This window comes from Saccopteryx leptura, chromosome 9, assembly GCF_036850995.1.
Source record: "Saccopteryx leptura isolate mSacLep1 chromosome 9, mSacLep1_pri_phased_curated, whole genome shotgun sequence".
Taxonomy (NCBI): domain Eukaryota; kingdom Metazoa; phylum Chordata; class Mammalia; order Chiroptera; family Emballonuridae; genus Saccopteryx; species Saccopteryx leptura.
In genome coordinates, this window is record NC_089511.1 from 45488066 (window position 1) to 45504950 (window position 16885).

The following is a 16885-nucleotide window of genomic DNA, read 5'->3' on the forward strand; positions in this document are numbered from 1 at the left end:
GGAGCCTGGAAATCTTCCCTCCTCTTGAATTTTTTTAAATAGCTTGAGAAGAATAGGTTTTAGTTCTTCTTTGAATATTTGGTAAAATTTGCCTGTGAAGCCATTGGGTCCAGAACTTTTGTTTGTTGGGAGTTTTTTTATAACTGTTTCAATTTCATTTGTTGTAATTGGTCTGTTTAGGTTTTCTGATTCTTCCAAATTGAGTCTTGGAAGATTGTATGTTCCTAGGAATTTATTCATTTCACCTAGGTTGTCCAATTTTTTGGCATATAGATCTGCATAGTATTTTCTTACTATTCTTTGTATTTCTGTGGTATCAGTTGTTACTTTTCCATTTTCATTTCTAATTTTATTTATTTGAGATCTCTCTTTTTTTCTTGATGAGTCTGGTTAAAGGTTCATCAATCTTGTTTACCTTTTCAAAAAAACAGCTCTTGGTTTTATTGATCTTCTATATTGTATTTTTAGCCTCTATGTCATTTATTTCCACTCTGATCTTTATTATTTCCTTCCTTCTACTTCCTCTGGAATTTATTTGTTGTTCTTTTTCTAGTTCTTTTAAATGCAGGGTTGTTTATCGGAGCTTTTTCTTGCTTCTTAAGGTATGCCTGTAGTGCTATGAACTTCCCTCTCAGGACTGCTTTTGCTGTGTTCCAAAATTTTTTAGTTGTTGTATGTTCATTTTCATTTGTTTCAAGAAACTTTTTATTTCTTCCTTTATTTCATTGTTCAACCATTTATTATTTAATAACATGCTATTTAGCCTCCAAGTATTTGACTGTTTTTCAGTTTTTCTCTTGTAGTTGATTTCTAGTTTCATGCCATTGTGATCAGAGAAGATGCTTGATATGATTTCAACTTCTTAATTTATTGAGACTCGTTTTGTGTCCTAACATGTGGTTTATCCTAGAGAATGTTTTATAAGCACTTGAAAAGAATGTATATTCTGCTGCTTTGGGATGAAAGGTTCTGAAGATATCTATTAAATCCAGTTAATCTAGTGTGTCATTTAAGGCTGCTGTTTCTTTGTTAATTTTCTGTCTGGAGGATCTATTCATTGATGTTAGTGGGGTATTAAAATCCTCTACTATTATAGTATTATAGTATTGCTGTTGATCTTGCCCTTTATGTCCATCAAAATCTGCTTTATATATTTAAGTGCTCCTTTATTAGGTGCATAAATATTTACAATGGTTATATCCTCTTGTTGGATTGCTCCCTTTATCATTATGTAGTGACCTTTTTTCTCCCTTACTATATAGCCTTTATTTTAAAGTCTATTTTGTCAGATATAAGTATTGCTATCCCAGCTTTTTTTTATTTCCATTTGCATATATCTTTTGTTCTGAAGTGGGTTGTGGGAAACTAGCTGAGAATTCATTACAACCAAACCAGTACTGCAAGAACATTAAGGGGCCTGCTGTAAAAAGAACAAAGGGGAAAAAAAATTTAGAGAAAGAGGATTGTAGATTTAAAAAATAAAATGGCAATAAACACCTATCAATAATAACCTTAAATATAAATGGGTTAAATGTAATGACCTTTTTATTTCCTTACTATAGCCTTTATTTTAAAGTCTATTTTGTTTGATATAAGTGTTGCTACCCCATGTTTTTTTTATTTCCATTTGCATGAAATATCTTTTTCAATCCCTTTACTTTCAGTCTATGTGTATCTTTTGTTCTGAGGTGGGTCTCTTGTAGGCAGTATATGTACAGGTTCTGTTTTCTTATTCACACAGCTACCCTGTCTCTTTTGATTGAAGCATTTAATCTATGTGGAGAAAAGGGAACCCTCCTGCACTGCTGGTGGGAATGCAGACTTGTGCAGCCACTGTGGAAAACAGTATGGAGTTTCCTCAAAAAATTAAAACTGGAACTGCCTTTTGACCCAGCTATCCTACTTTTAGGAATATATCCTAAGAATACCAAATCACTTTTTCAAAAGAAGATATGCATTTTCATGTTTATTGCAGCATTGTTTACAATAACCAAGATCTGGAAATAGCCCAAGTGTCCATCAGTGGACGAGTAGATTAAAAAGCAGTGGTACATATACACAACGGAATACTATGCAGCTGTGAAAAAGGAAGAAATCTTACCTTTTTTGATGGCATGATGGACCTAGAGATTATTATGCTAAGTGAAATAAACCATGCAGAGAAAGAAAAATATCATATGATCTTACTTATATCTGGAATCTAATGAACAAAGTGAACTGAGGAACAGAATAGAAGCAGAAGTGCGGTTACAGGGAGCAGAGGGACAGCTGTCAGAGGGACGGGGGATAAGAGGATGAAATCAGAGAAAGTGAAGGGATTAGTAAAATTATATATATATATAACATATAGATACAGATAACAGGACAGAAAATTCCAAAGGGAAGGGGGGAGGGAGTAAGTGGCAAGGGGCAAAGGGGAGTAATGTGGGACAAGGGGGGCTGAGGGAGTTATATTGAGTGGGACAGTTGAATCCATGTTAACACAATAAATTAAAATTAATAAAAATTAAAAAACAGCACCAAGTATTAATGGCAGAGTTAGACCTCAGTTTAGCAACCTCAGTACTTGAGTTCATCAGAGAAAAGAATTCTAAGCCAAGAACTCAAATTATAAGAGAAAGTTTATTTAGAAAGTCACAGAGGTTAAAAAAAAAGTGTGCAGGCTGGCCTGTGTGGGCTCAGGAAACAAGTTACAGGGGCAAAAGAAGGGCCCTTGGAGTTTAGGAGAGAGAGAGCAAAGGTATGTGCTTTGAGGCAAGAAGAGAAGAAAAGGCTTGGGCATGCTCCAGAAGGAGAGAGAGAACTTGTTTGAAAGCACAGGTGTGCTCAAGAGAGAGAGTTATCTGGAGCTGTGTCCTCTATCCTATGGGATTTTAAGAGTGGGTATTTTAAGGGAGGTCCCAGGGGAAGATTGCAATAGAATATTCATCAGCTTTTCCAGGTGTGATTTCAGGGTCCTGCTCTACTGATTGGTCATTCAGTAGAGTGCCAGGATGGCAGGTCATTCGCCATTGCAGCTGGTCTTGATGTCAGCCATTGTTTTTCACTCCACTTTTCTGAGCCTGGAGCCAAAACACAACTGAGGCCTAGATGTTATCTCTAGTGTGACCAAAACTCCTGTATCTGTGGTTAACACGCCAGAAACTTTGCTCTTAAGATAATTTGATATGGGCCAGAACCTCAGTGTCCTGAGGGCTCAATGCTTAAGAGAGTGGTTGTGCAAGGGCTTACATTGGAATCATATGAGACTATTCTATGACCCTTTTGTTCCTCCTCTAAGGGAGTCTACCACGTGACTAGCAACATGCGAAGGGAAGAAAGGACAGGGGAGGGTCTAAACAACATGACTAGCTATACTAAAGTCAGGGGGTCTAAACCACATGACCAGCGAAATGCTGGAGGGAGAAAGGTCATCCTGGGGGTGAGGTCTTAGCCCAGTTTTGCCCATTTCTAGATACCGGGGTTTTTCCACCCTGGTGGCATTTCATACCTGGCCTATCATTCCTACTCTGCTCTTGTCTAATCTCCTGCTATATATAAAAAGGATATTAAATATGTGTCCATAGGTAATTCTTTTGTTTCTTGAGTTTCAGAGGCATTAGAGCAGTAGAATAAAAATGGCTTTGTAGGGTCCTTGGTGGGGTAGAAATTAAAGGTAATAGAAAACCAACCATAGTTTGGGGAATCTGAGAGCTGGGCTGTGTCTGAAACGGCTGAGTGAGGGTGGGAGCATGGTGATCTCAGGAAATCAAAGGAACCAGCCTTCCCCAAAGTGAGAGTTTCAAGAGAACCAAGTAGAATCTGCCTCAATCTTTTCTGACTTACTTTCAGAGGTCGTGTAACACCTATAGTTACGCTTGAGCCACTAAAGTCAGCCAAGATGCAAGGGAAGGGAACAGACCCACTCTCAGTGGAGAAAGGGTCAAAGACTTTGAAGACTTATTTTAAAATTACTACAGTGTACCTGTAACCATAGACAGCCAGGGAGGGCCAGGAGTCTCCCCCATTGGCCTAGATGACACAGAGGGAGGTTCTTACACCAAGTGGGCCAAAAGCTAGAAAGATGAATGGACAAGACCCTAGCGCACCAGAAGCTAGAAAGATAACTGAATAAAAATAAGGGTCTCCCTAAAAACGGTGGGCTTGAGCAGGAAGGATAGATAGTCTTTCAGACAGGAATCCACCATTCTCCCAGGTCACAGAATCTGAATAAACGCTGTCCCTTTTCACCAGCACCTATCTCACAAGTCTGGCTTTCATTGTGGCAGGCAGCTGAATCTGCATTTGCACTTCAGTTACAGTTTTTGCTGACCTAGATAGGACAGCATGGATCTTCATAATGTCCCAGAGGGCCTGGCCTGGCGTCCCAGCTGCTGCCTGTGGCAGGCTAACCCAGGAGCGAGACTGTGGAGACTTCCCAGCAGCTGCTGAGAGCTGTTTTCAGGGAACTTACCTGCACTCCTTCTCAAGACAGCAGCAGCCTGCAACACTTGGCTGGTGAAAGGAAATAGATTTCTAGGTAGCAGACAAACTCCAAGACTGGTTAAGTCAAATCAGCTTGTACACTGGGAGATCCTCTATCCCTGCCACTTGGGCTTTGTTTCTCTTGAGTCTGGTTAGGACCATTTGTATTACCAGTTGGTAGGGTATTTATTCTAAGCTATGCTATCCCTGCTGCTTGGGCTTCGTGCCACCTGGGTTTCATGCTACCTGGGTTTGGTTAGGACCACTTATGGTACCAGTTGGCAGGCTATCCCTGCTGCTTGGACTTCATGCCGCTTGGGTTCCCTGCCATTTGGGTCTGGTCAGAACAGCTTGAAGTATCAGTTGGCAGGAGAGAAAATGCTAGGACTTGCTTGTGAACACTCACTTGGACTAATGGAATATGGATCCAAGTTTTGTCCATACGTTCTCACTTTGTCTGTGGCCTCTATGGTTTTGGATATGCACTTTTGTGCCATCAGGTGTTAGTTCTGTTTTGATTCCTAAAGGGAGCCCCCGGGCCAAATTTTAGCAGATTAGTCCATGTACAGCTATCATCCAATAACTAAGAAGGAATTGGTTTTATATTGTAACACTGCTTGGCCTGTGTTTAGACTGTGGAAGGAAATGGCCCCTAAATGGCTCTCTAATTACTACACCATTGTACAATTGGAATTGTTTTGCCAATGGTCAGGGAAATTAGATGAGATTCCTATGTCCAGGCCTTTATCTCTCTACACAATAAAAATTTGGTAAAGAAAGATAACAAACTAGTGATGCAGAGAAGGGGATTGGCTTCAAAACCCCTCCATGACAGTAGGACACAGGAAGAAAAGGGAAATAAGATGTTCCTCTTTAATGCCCTCAACCTGGGGGCCCAGGATTAGCAGCAGGAACACTTCCCCTACCAGCACCACCACTGCTAGATACCCATGAAATAAGGCCCAGAGGGGTGGCAGCCCACCCTGGTATGATAAAGGAATGATGTCCCCCCCCCCTCCCAAGAACCAACAGGGCACCCAATTTTGACAGGGAGCATCCCTATCAGGAGTAGGACAATTCCCTTTGAGGAAATACCCTATATGGCAAAATAAACGAGAAGGCAACTACAGTCCATACTCCATTTTCCACTGCCGATCTACTGATTTGGAAGAATTCCAACTTCTCAAATAGGGGGGATCCTCAGAATATGGCAAATCTTATCACCTTCATTTTTGCCACTCACCAACCAAACTTGGCAGATGTATAGGCTCTCCTTAACATTCTACTAACAGCAGATAAAAGGCAGATAGTTACAGAAAAGGCTAATGAAGAGGCTCATTGCCTCCATCAAGAGGATCTCAATGGGACCCCCCAACACAGCCAGGGTGATTCCCTTGACAGAGCCCGACTGGGACCTGAATGGCAGGGACCAAGTCTCCTTAGAGCATTTGTGGGGGAAAACAGCTGTGCTAGTCTTGCTCACCGGTTTCCCAGCTGCAAGCACTTTGCACAATTAGTGTGTGAGCATGTGGCAGAAAGCCATGTGTGTGTCTATGAAAAGCTATGGGTGCTTTCCATCGGAGGCGATTCTCCTAGGTTGCTTTTCCACTACTACAAGATGCAGTTCCTGGATTCCCTCCGCTCCCACCATGAGAGGCCGTTTTGCTGTTCATTTTTCTGCTGCCATGAAAAAATGGTTTTTCCCCTACCTGTTTGCTCAACCGCTGTTGCAAGAATCTATTAAATGAGAATGGCCCAATGCTTTCTGGCTCTGCAGTTCCTCTACCACCTGGCTGAATCTGATATGAACCTGCCTGGCCTTGACCACTGGCATTACAGCATTATAAAGGATTTATATTGGAAGAGCCCTAGCCAGAGGGCTCAGTGGTAGAGTGCCGAGACCAGCTCAGCAATGGGTGTGCACAAAAGGAAGGCGCTGCTGGACTTAAGAAAAAACACACACAAGACACAACATAGAGAAAAGATGAGTGTTTATTGCATGTTGTATGTGCCTGGACTGGGCAAGCCCAGGATTTCAAACCAGGAACCTCAGTGTTTCAGATCGATGCTCTATCCACTGCGCCACCACAGACCAGGCAGCAGGCCACTGTTTTCTTAGAAACAGTGTAGGGAAACCTGAAAGAGAGGCAGAACCCAAGAGAAAGGGGAAAGACCCACTAAGTGCCAATCAATGTGCCTATTGCAAAGAGGAAAGCCATTGGAGAAAGGACAGCCCAAAACTCAAAAAGAAAAAAAAAGGGTAGGACCCCTTACCAAGAAATATTAGAAAGGATTGATGACTCTGATGACAAATGAAGAGGTCCAGGGGCTCCTCTAGACACCTCCTAACATATTGCCATTTCCCCACGGGAGCCCTGGGTACAACTGGCAGTGGGGGACAAGCTAATTGACTTCCTCATCAATATGGGAGCTACATACTCAGTGCTAAATACAAAATTAGCTGCTGTGTTGGTTACTGAAGTGACTGGACAATTACAAAAACAGGTGTTCCTTCAACCTCTGAAAGGCCAGCTTGGGGATTGAAAACTTATGCATAGTTTTCTCTACTCAGTGTTTTTCATTTTTTCTTTTTTTGAGAAAGAGACAGGAACATCGAGCTCCTGTATGTGCCCTGACTGGGGAATTGAACCAGCAACATCCATACCAGTACGACACCCAACTGAGCTATCTGGCCAGGGTTTTATTGATTGATTGATATTTTTTTAAGAGAGCTAGAGAGAGAAGAGGAAAGAGAGGGGAGGGGGAAGTGACACATTCATTTGCTGTTCCTTTCAGTCGTGCATTCATTGGCTGCTTCCCATGTGTGCCCGACCGGGAATCAAACTTACAACCTGTTGTTGCAGGACAACACTCTTAACCAACTGAGCTAACCGGCCAGGGCTACTCAGTGTTTTTCAACCAGCAGTTTCATTTGCTGGTTAAAAAACACTGCTCAGCCTGACCTGTGGTGGCGCAGTGGATAAAGCATCGACCTGGAAATGCTGAGGTCGCCTGTTCGAAACCCTGGGCTTGCCTGGTCAAGGCACATATGGGAGTTGATGCTTCCAGCTCCTCCCCCTTCTCTCTCTCTGTCTCTCTCTCTCCCCTTCTCTCTCTTCTCTCTAAAAATGAATAAATAAAAAATAAAAATAAATTTAAAAAAACACTGCTCAATGCCAAACTACCCCATTCCATTGTCCAGTGGAGATTTACTTTGTAAATTGCATACACAAATAACTTTTTTCCCTGAAAGGTAACAGTTGTGTTTGGGAGTCCTGCTGGAATATGCTCTCCAGCTCCAAGTGCTCCTGATTTGCCTGGAAGAACCCAGGAGTGAACTCTTTCCACCTGAGATCTACAAGCAGGTTAACTGAGCCATTTTGGGCCATGGAACCCCAGGTAATATGGATAACATCCTTAAAAATTAATCTGAAAAAGGGGCATGATTTCATAGAAGAAACAATCTCCCCTTAAAAAGGAAGCATTAGAGGGAATTCAACCAGTATTGCAGAAATTCTTAAAATCAGGATTAATTTGGCCATGCCATTCTCCCTATAACATCCTCTTTTGCCAGTTAAAAAAAGCCTCACTCTGATGAATATCAATTTGTACAGGACTTCAGGGCCATAAATGATGTAGTCCAGAATGTTCATCCTACAGTACCCAGCCCTTATACTTTGTTGACTATGGTGCCCGAGATAGCAAATGGGTTTCATTTGCTATTCATCCTCTAGACTTGAAGGATATTTTTAACTGCATCTGGATAGGTGAACAGGCTCAACTATTCTTTGCCTTTGAATGGAAGAACCCAGAAATGAAAGCCGCACTCCAATACTGTTGAACGGTGTTGCCACAAGGATTTAAGAATTTCCTGACCATATCTGGGGAAGTATTAGCAAAATATTTATGGGATATTCAACTGAAATTGGGGATTCTTCAACAATATGTAGGTGTAATGCTGGTGTTTAAGGCCAGGCAGGTTCTTATTGAATTTGGGCAGATGGTAAAGACACTGCAGAGCCGGAAAGCATCGGGCCATACCTGTTTATTGGAGGCTTACAAAGACAGGCGAATAAATCAACAGCAAAAGGAAAAAAGCTAATAAACAAAGGAAAATCTTCTTTTTGCAGTGATGGACAAGGGAGCAGGAAAAACTGCACCTCACCGTGGCGGGAGAGCAATCAGGGAGACTCACCACCGAAGGAAAGCACTCACAGCCTCACATAGACCGTACACACAAGGCGCTGCCATGCACCCACACACCAATCAGGCAAAGTGCTTGCAGCCAGTAAACCAGAGAGCAAGCCTAACACAGCTGTTCTCCCCACAGTAGACAACTTACTATTAGCTAGCAATGTTTATAAAGACTGTTTGCTCAACACCATCACAGTCCTGAATTATATGGCAAAAAGAGGTTATAAAGTATCACCTCACAAAGCCCAGATTTTCAAACAGGAAGTGACATACCTGGGATTCCAACAAAAACAGAACTCTAGGAGCTTGATGGCTGATCAAAAACAAGCCATCACTACAACAAAAATCCCAGAGAACCAGAGGTAGCTTTGTGGATTCTTTTTTCCCCCCATTGATTTAAAAGACAGAGAGAGGAAGGGGAAGGAGGGAAAGAGAGAGAGATAAGTATCAACTCATTGTTCCACTTAGTTGTTACATTTAGTTATGCATTCATTCATTGCTTCTCATACGTGCCCTGACCAGGGATCAAACCCATGACCTGGGTGTGCCGGGTGATGCTCTATCCACTTAGCACCTAGCAAGAACCAGCTTTATGAGTTCTTAGGGATTACAGGGTTTTACTAATTTTTAATTTGACAGCGGGCCATTGTTCAATGAACCTACATTCATCTTGGAAACCCCAATCTAGAGGGAAGACTGAGAAAATGAACCACACAATAACGACCCTGGTGAAAATATGCCAGGAAACACATTTGAAATGGCACCAGGTACTCCCTATTGCCTTGCTCCAAATTAGAGTAGTGCCCCAAAGTGAGCTTAAATTAAGCCCTTTTGAAATATTTAATGGGATCCTGACCAAGTAATGGTGCAGTGGATAGGGTGTCCACTTGGGAAGCTGAGAACCCAGGTTCAAAACCCCAAGGTCACTAGCTTGAGCACGGGATCAAAGACATGACCACATTGTCGCTGGCTTGAAGCCCAAGGTTGCCGGCTCAGCTGGAGCCTCCCCTACCTGCCCCACTGCCCCTATCAAGGCACAAAAGAGAAAGCAATCAGTGAACAACTAAAGTGCTGCAACTACAAGATGATGCTTCTCATCTCTCCCTTCCTGTCTGTCTGTCCTTGTCTGTCTGTCTGTCTGTCTCTCTTCACGTGCATGCTAAAAATATAAAAAGTTTATGGGAAAACCTGAAGGGAAGGGTGGTATGGGAAGGGGGGCAAGGGAGATGTTGAGGGGAATACAGGGGAGGAGGATGCATTTGGGGCAACACTAGAATCTATGTAAACACAATAAATTAAAATCAATCAATAAATAAAAAAGTTTATGGGAGAACCTTCCAAATTTCTATTTTAGGAACACCTTCTCTAGATTTAGAACACAAATAAAAAATCAAATAATATGTACAACATTTAGAGTAAACACTAACAACTGTATACAAGTTTGCTCATTGCAGGACTATCTATCCATCTGATGAGGCTTTTCCATTTCAGCCAGGAGACCAAGTCTTACTGAAGACCTGGAAGACTTAAGGGCTTGAACAGCAGTCAGCCAAGCAATGGGCCAGTCTCTATGATGTCCTGCTGACAACACACTCTTCCCTAAAATCACAGGAATCAAGCCTTGGATCTACCATATTCTGGGAGTCCTTGAGTTATGATAGTATCAACATACGACGTTTTGAGTTTACAACTCTCACTCCTATAAAAACTTTAAAAAATGAGACGTAAGTGTTTCAGCTTACACCCGTTAGTGTCATGCTTATGGACTATATTGTATTTACAGACTAGCCTGGAACAATTCTTTAAGAAGGTAGAGAGTTGGCCCTGGCCGGTTGGCTCAGCGGTAGAGCGTCGGCCTGACGTGCAGGGGACCCGGGTTCGATTCCCGGCCAGGGCACATAGGAGAAGCGCCCATTTGCTTCTCCACCCCCCCCCCTCCTTCCTCTCTGTCTCTCTCTTCCCCTCCCACAGCCAAGGCTCCATTGGAGCAAAAGACGGCCCGGGTGCTGGGGATAGCTCCTTGGCCTCTGCCCCAAGCGCTAGAGTGGCTCTGGTCACTAGAGTGGCTCTGGTCGTGGCAGAGCGACTCCACGGAAGGGCAGAGCATCACCCCCTGGTGGGCAGAGCGTCGCCCCTGGTGGGCGTGCCGGGTGGATCCCGGTCGGGCGCATGCGGGAGCCTGTCTGACTGTCTCTCCCGGTTTCCAGCTTCAGAAAAAAAAAATACAAAAAAAAAAAAAAAAAAAAAAGAATGTAGAGAGTCTTGCAACAGATCCTATACCCTCTACATCAGCTGCTTCTCGAGATGAAACAGCTGTAGTACAGGTAGAGTCATCTCTAGCATCTCCTGCCTGGTCCTTAGGCAATCCTGATTCACCTGCCCCAGTGTCTCCAGTACCTTCTGCAGGTTCTCCTGCCTCTCCAGCTTCCTCCTCCCAATAGGTCACTCTCTCCCACCTTGCAATCCCCTTCCAGTGTGCAAGCCAACCACAGGAGTAAAGGTAAGGAATTTTATTTGCCCTCATTTTTTTGTCATTTTTTTCTGTTACTACAGTACAGGATATTTATGTCCTCTTCCTTTTTCTGTGGCTTAGTTGTGTTTTTATGTTCTAGATTATGATTTTACAACTGTGTTAGTATAGGTAAGTGACTTAGGCTAGGGTGTGTTTCAACTTACACCAAAATTCAGGTTACGTCACTGTCGTAGGAACGAAACTGTGTTGTGACCCGAGGACCCTCTGTATAGTTAAAGCAGGTGCTGCCTAAATAGGACTCAGTTCTTGCTACTGCTGTTGATAGTTCAAGGAAAACTGGACCTACACTTCTGAAAGATATTTAAAATAGCTCTTTCAGAAAAAGACAGCACTTCCCAAAGCTAAGTAACAATGTTACTTTTTATTTTATTAGTTTTTTGACAATTTCTGTACTGTATGCTCATGCTTGGACTGATAACACATTTGTCCCCATTTCCTAAACAGTGGCTTTTTGACAAGTTGGGTGTGCCACCCAAAGCCCTGCTCAGGATTAGATCATGGGGATCCTTTGGCTGCTCAAGTTTCTGATTCACAACAATTCCCCTTGCACTTCTAGGCATGCCCCTCACCAAATACTTGATTGCTTGTCTACAGCAAGTCTCTCTCTGGAAGCCCATCTGCAACACCGCTTCTTGAAATATGAAGCGGTCTACCAGCTTCACTTGTTCAGCAGTGCCATCTGTAGACACTGCTGTGCTGCCTTTCAAAGACAGCAATCCTTCTCCCTCATATAAAAACTTCCCCCCATTCTTGACCTCCTTCCTTTAGTAGATACTAAGAATCTCTGGACCCAGGGATGGGTAAGACAATGCCCCTTGACAGCAGGAAAAAACTACAGAAGATGAGACTTCCATCCACTTACCCTTGTGAATTACAAGGGTCCAGACTTTTGAAGTGGGAAATTGTTACCATAGACAGTCAGGGAGCACTGGAGAGCCTTCCCCACTGGCCAAGATGGGGCAGGGGGAGATTCATACACCAAGGGCACCAAAAGGTAGAAAGATGAATGTGCAGTGCCCTAGACACAAGAAACCTAGAAGATGAATGGTCAGTGCCCAAGCATACCAAAAGCTAGCAAGATAATTGGAATTTTAAAAAGGTCCTCCCCTCCCTATCCCTATAAGAATGGTGGGCTTGAGCAGGAAATGGAGATGGTCTTTGAGACTGGAGTCCACCATTCTCCCACCTGAATAAACCTCTTTCCTTTTGCACCAGCACTTGTCTCATGGGTTTGGCTTTTCTGGCAGGAGGCAGCCGAACCTGCATTTGCGTTTTTGGTTTCATACTCTCTAGTAACAAGAATTTACATTTCTTTCACATGTAAAATTCACTCATTTTTTCCCATGATCTCAAAAGTCTAATCTATTTTTCATCAAGCTCACTGTCAAGGTCCAGGACCACATCATCTAAATCCGATCCACATGTTGAGGAGCCCACACTACTGGGGGGATACAGGAACTCTCCAGCAAGTCTTATGGGAGGGAAGCAGGTGCAACTATGTGGGAGAACAATAGATGACTACTTAGAACTGCACTGCCCATTACAGTAGCCACCAGCCATAGATGTCAATTCTAATGAAAGAAAAATGGGGGGGAAAAAGCCTGAAAATTTAGTTCCTCCTTTGCCCTAGCCAAATTGTGAGCACTCAACAACCACATGTCATTAGTGGCTACTACTGTATATTGGACTTTGCAGATATAGGACACTTCCATCATTGCAGAAAGTTCTGTTGAACAACACTGACTAGACATTATAAGTACAGGTATGCCTTGTAGCCCAGAAATCCTACTCCTACTCCTGAATATGTTTTAGTTTGGTATCTCCCAAAAGCATGTCCTGAGCTAAGGGTACAGGTGGGTTTTGGGGGAGGTGTCCCCAGCAAGCACAAGTAAGTGGAGAAGTTGAGATAGGAAGAGAAAAATGACAATAAATGTTTAAGAGTCTGGATAAGAGGGAGGCAGGTGGGTACCTAGGGCCCTTGCCTGAACCTGAGAGTGAGAGCCTCCCTAAAATTTTGCACCCCAGGATTTCCGCTCCCTCACCCTAGTCCTTGCCCCCAAAGGTACTGCTGTGAGCAACTATAGTATATAGATTGAGCTCATTCACACATGTACTCTCTGAGGGCTTAAGAAATCATGTAGAACACACCTCAGAATTGACCCACCAAGGAAAAGGGAAGCAGAGTATTTGTTCACTGGCTTCTGATGCTCACTGGTTGTGACTTGCCCTTAAGGAATTGATCCTGACAATTCCAGTCTGTTCTGCATGCAGACAGGGGAAAGAGCTGGATAGAGAAGCAGAACAATACCAGTATCTGAAGTGGGAAGCTGTTAACATATGTGGGCACTACCTACGGTATCTCCATGCAAGTGTAAAAAATAAGTTGAGGAGATAAAGTGGGGGGCACCAGCTGGGGTGCTCTGATATATCCTAGAAAACCCCCCACAGAGAAGATATGTGTGATGGGGAGCTGAAGGCAACCGAAGTGTCCATCACTAGAGGACTAGATAAGAACAGGTAAGTAAAAGTGCTGTGGGCACACCATGGAATACAACGCAGCAGTTAGAAGCAGAGAACTTGATGTGCACCACTATACATCAGCTCAGAAATGTACTTCTAAGTTTATTTTAAAAGAAAGAAACAGAACAAGATTTATAATACACTCTCATTTATGAAGATTGAAAACACATACACACACAAAATTGCAAATTATAAAAATACATCTTGCCTGCCTGACCAGGTGGTGGTGCAGTGGATAGAGCATCAAACGGGGACATGGAGGACCCAGGTTTGAAACCCCGAGGTCACTGGCTTGAGCATAGGCTCATCTCCTTTGATCAAGGCTCACCAGCTTGAGCCCAAAGTTGCTGGCTTGAACAAGGGATCACTCCGTCTGCTGTAGCCCGTGGTCAAGGCACATATGAGAAAGCAATCAATGAAGAACTAAGGTACTGTGATGAAGAATTGATGCTTCTCATTTCTCTCCCTTCCTCTCTGTCTATCCCTATCTGTCCCTCTCTCTGTCTCTTTCTGTCTCTCTCACACACACAAAAAAAATACATCTTGCCTGACCAACAGCAGCACAATGGATAGAGTGTCAGACTGGGATACTGAGGACCCAGATTCAAAACTCTGAGGTCACCAGCTTGAGCACAAGCTCATCCAGCTTGAGCAAGGGGTCACCAGCTTGAAGGCAAGGTCACTGTATTGAGCATAAGATCATGGAAATGACCCCATGGTCACTAGCTTGAGCCCAAAGGTCACTGGCTTGAAGCCCAACATTGCTGGCTTGTACCCAAGTTTGCTGCCTTGAGCAAGGGGTCACTTGCTCTGCTGTAGCCCCCTGGTCAAGGCACATATGAGAAAGCAATCAATGAACAACGAAGGTGCTGCAACAAAGAAGTGATGCTTCTCATCTCTCTCCTGTACTGTTGGTCTATCCCTCTTTGTCCTCTCTCTCTCTCTCTCTCTCTCTCTCTCTCTCTCTCTCTCTCTCTGCCACTAAATAGATAGATAGGATAGATAGATAGATAGATAGATAGATAGATAGATAGATAGATAGATAGATAAACAATACATCTTTGCAGCTATATGATAAGTGCATTAAAGTGGGTTCCGTGAGAGAGGAGAGGTGGAAGTGGGGATTGATATGTGATTGGAGGGGGGGGGGGTAAAAACTTAGAGGGTTCGTCATGGGCTAATTGTGATTCTGTTATCTGAAAAACATGATTAGTAATTTTCTGCACCAAAGAGCCAAGAAAAAAAATAATAAAAATAAGAAGTGCTTGCACATCAGAGCAAATATTATTACCATGGGTGTTGAGGGTGCGAGCAAAGCATCCAGACTCCACTTGCAGTCTGCAAGCCCTTCTCACTGCCTTCGCCCAGGCAACCCCTCTCATCCCCAGCAAGCACTCTTGCTCTCAGTGAATGAGGAGCTCCCTACATGGTCATGCTACCCAGTGGGAGAGAAGAGAAAGCTGGGTGTCTGCAATTCCCAGAGGTTCCCAGCTTCTACTTTGACCATATATAGAAAAGGAGGCATGCACATGTGCACATGGGACTTGGTTCAAAGCTCAGCTCTGCCAGGAACCAACTGTGGAATTCTAAGCAAGTCACTTTGCCTTCCTAAACCTCAGTTTTCTCACAGGTACAATGAGGGATGATTGTAAAAATAACTATCAATACAAGTGGCCCTCTGATAACTTTGTTCCATTCAATCTCATTTCATTATAACATCTGTTGATGAGGGGGGAAAATTGATCCCCTGCTGGGGGCACTGTGTGTGTGTACACTTCGCACAGTCTCCCCATGTCTGCATGGGTTTTCTCCAGGGACTCCAGTTTTCTTCCACATCTCAAAGATATGCTTATTAAGTGAGTTATCATTTCCAAGTTATCCCAGTCTGAGTGAGTGTGGGTGGATGGGTGGGTGTGAGTAGCCCTGTGATGAAGGGCTCCTGTCCAGGGTGGCACTGCCTTCCATCTTGAGCTGCTATGAAAGGCTCTAGCCAACCACCACCCTGAATTGAAAAAGCAGGCTAAAAATTATCTGACCTTTTCTTTCTCTCTCTTTTTTCTTTTATTTTCTTTCTTTCTTTCTTTCTTTCTTTCTTTCTTTCTTTCTTTCTTTTTCTTTCTTTTTTGAGAGAGACAGACAGACAGGAAGGGAAGGAGAACCAACAACTCAGAGTTGCTTCACTTTACTTGTTTATTGATTTTTTATCATATGTACCTTGCCCAGAGGGCTCAAGCCAAGCCAGTGACCCTCTTGCTCAAGCCGGTGACCATGGGACCATGTTGATGATCCCACACTCAAGCTGATGAGCCCTCACTCAAGCCAGCGACCTCAGCATCCCAGTCAATGTTTTATCCACTATGCCACCACCAGTAAGGCTTAATCTTTCTCACATGTATGTATAGCCACATTTATTTAGTATTTAATATTAGAAATGTTTTGGGTCTTTCTTTAGAAGTTTAGTGATGTGTCTGTGACCAGAAATATGCCATAAAAATTTAACTCATCTTGCCTGACCAGGCAGTAGCACAGTGGATAGAGCATTGGCCTGGGATGCTGAGGACCCAGGTTCAAAACCCCAAGATCTCTGGCTTGAGAGCAGGCTCACCAGCTTGAGCGCAGGGTCGCTGGCTTGAGCGTGGAATCATAGAGATGACCCAATGGTCAATGGCTTGAGCCCAAAGGTTGCTAGCTTGAAGCCCAAGGTCACATACTTGAGTTCAGTCACTGCCTTAAGTTCAAGGTTGCTGGTTTGAGCAAAGGGTCACTCAGTCTACTGGAGCCCCCAGGTCAAGGCACATATGAGAATGTAATCGATGAACAACAAAGGTGCCACAACGAAGAATCGATGCTTCTCATCTCTCTTCCTTCCCGTCTGTCTCTGTCTCTCTTACTTTAAAAAAAAAAATTAATGCTTCTTCTTTTTTTTGTTTTGGACAGAGACAAAGAGTCAGAGAGAGGGATAGATAGGGACAGACAGACAGGAAGGGAGAGAGATGAGAAATATCAGTTTTTCATTGCGGCACTTTAGTTGTTCATTGATTGCTTTCTCATATGTGCCTTGACCGCAGGGTTACAGCAGACCAAGTGACCCCTTGCTCAAGCCAGCAACCTTGGGTCCAAGCTGGTGAGCCTTGTTCAAACCAGATGAACCTGCGCTCAAACTGGTAACCTCAG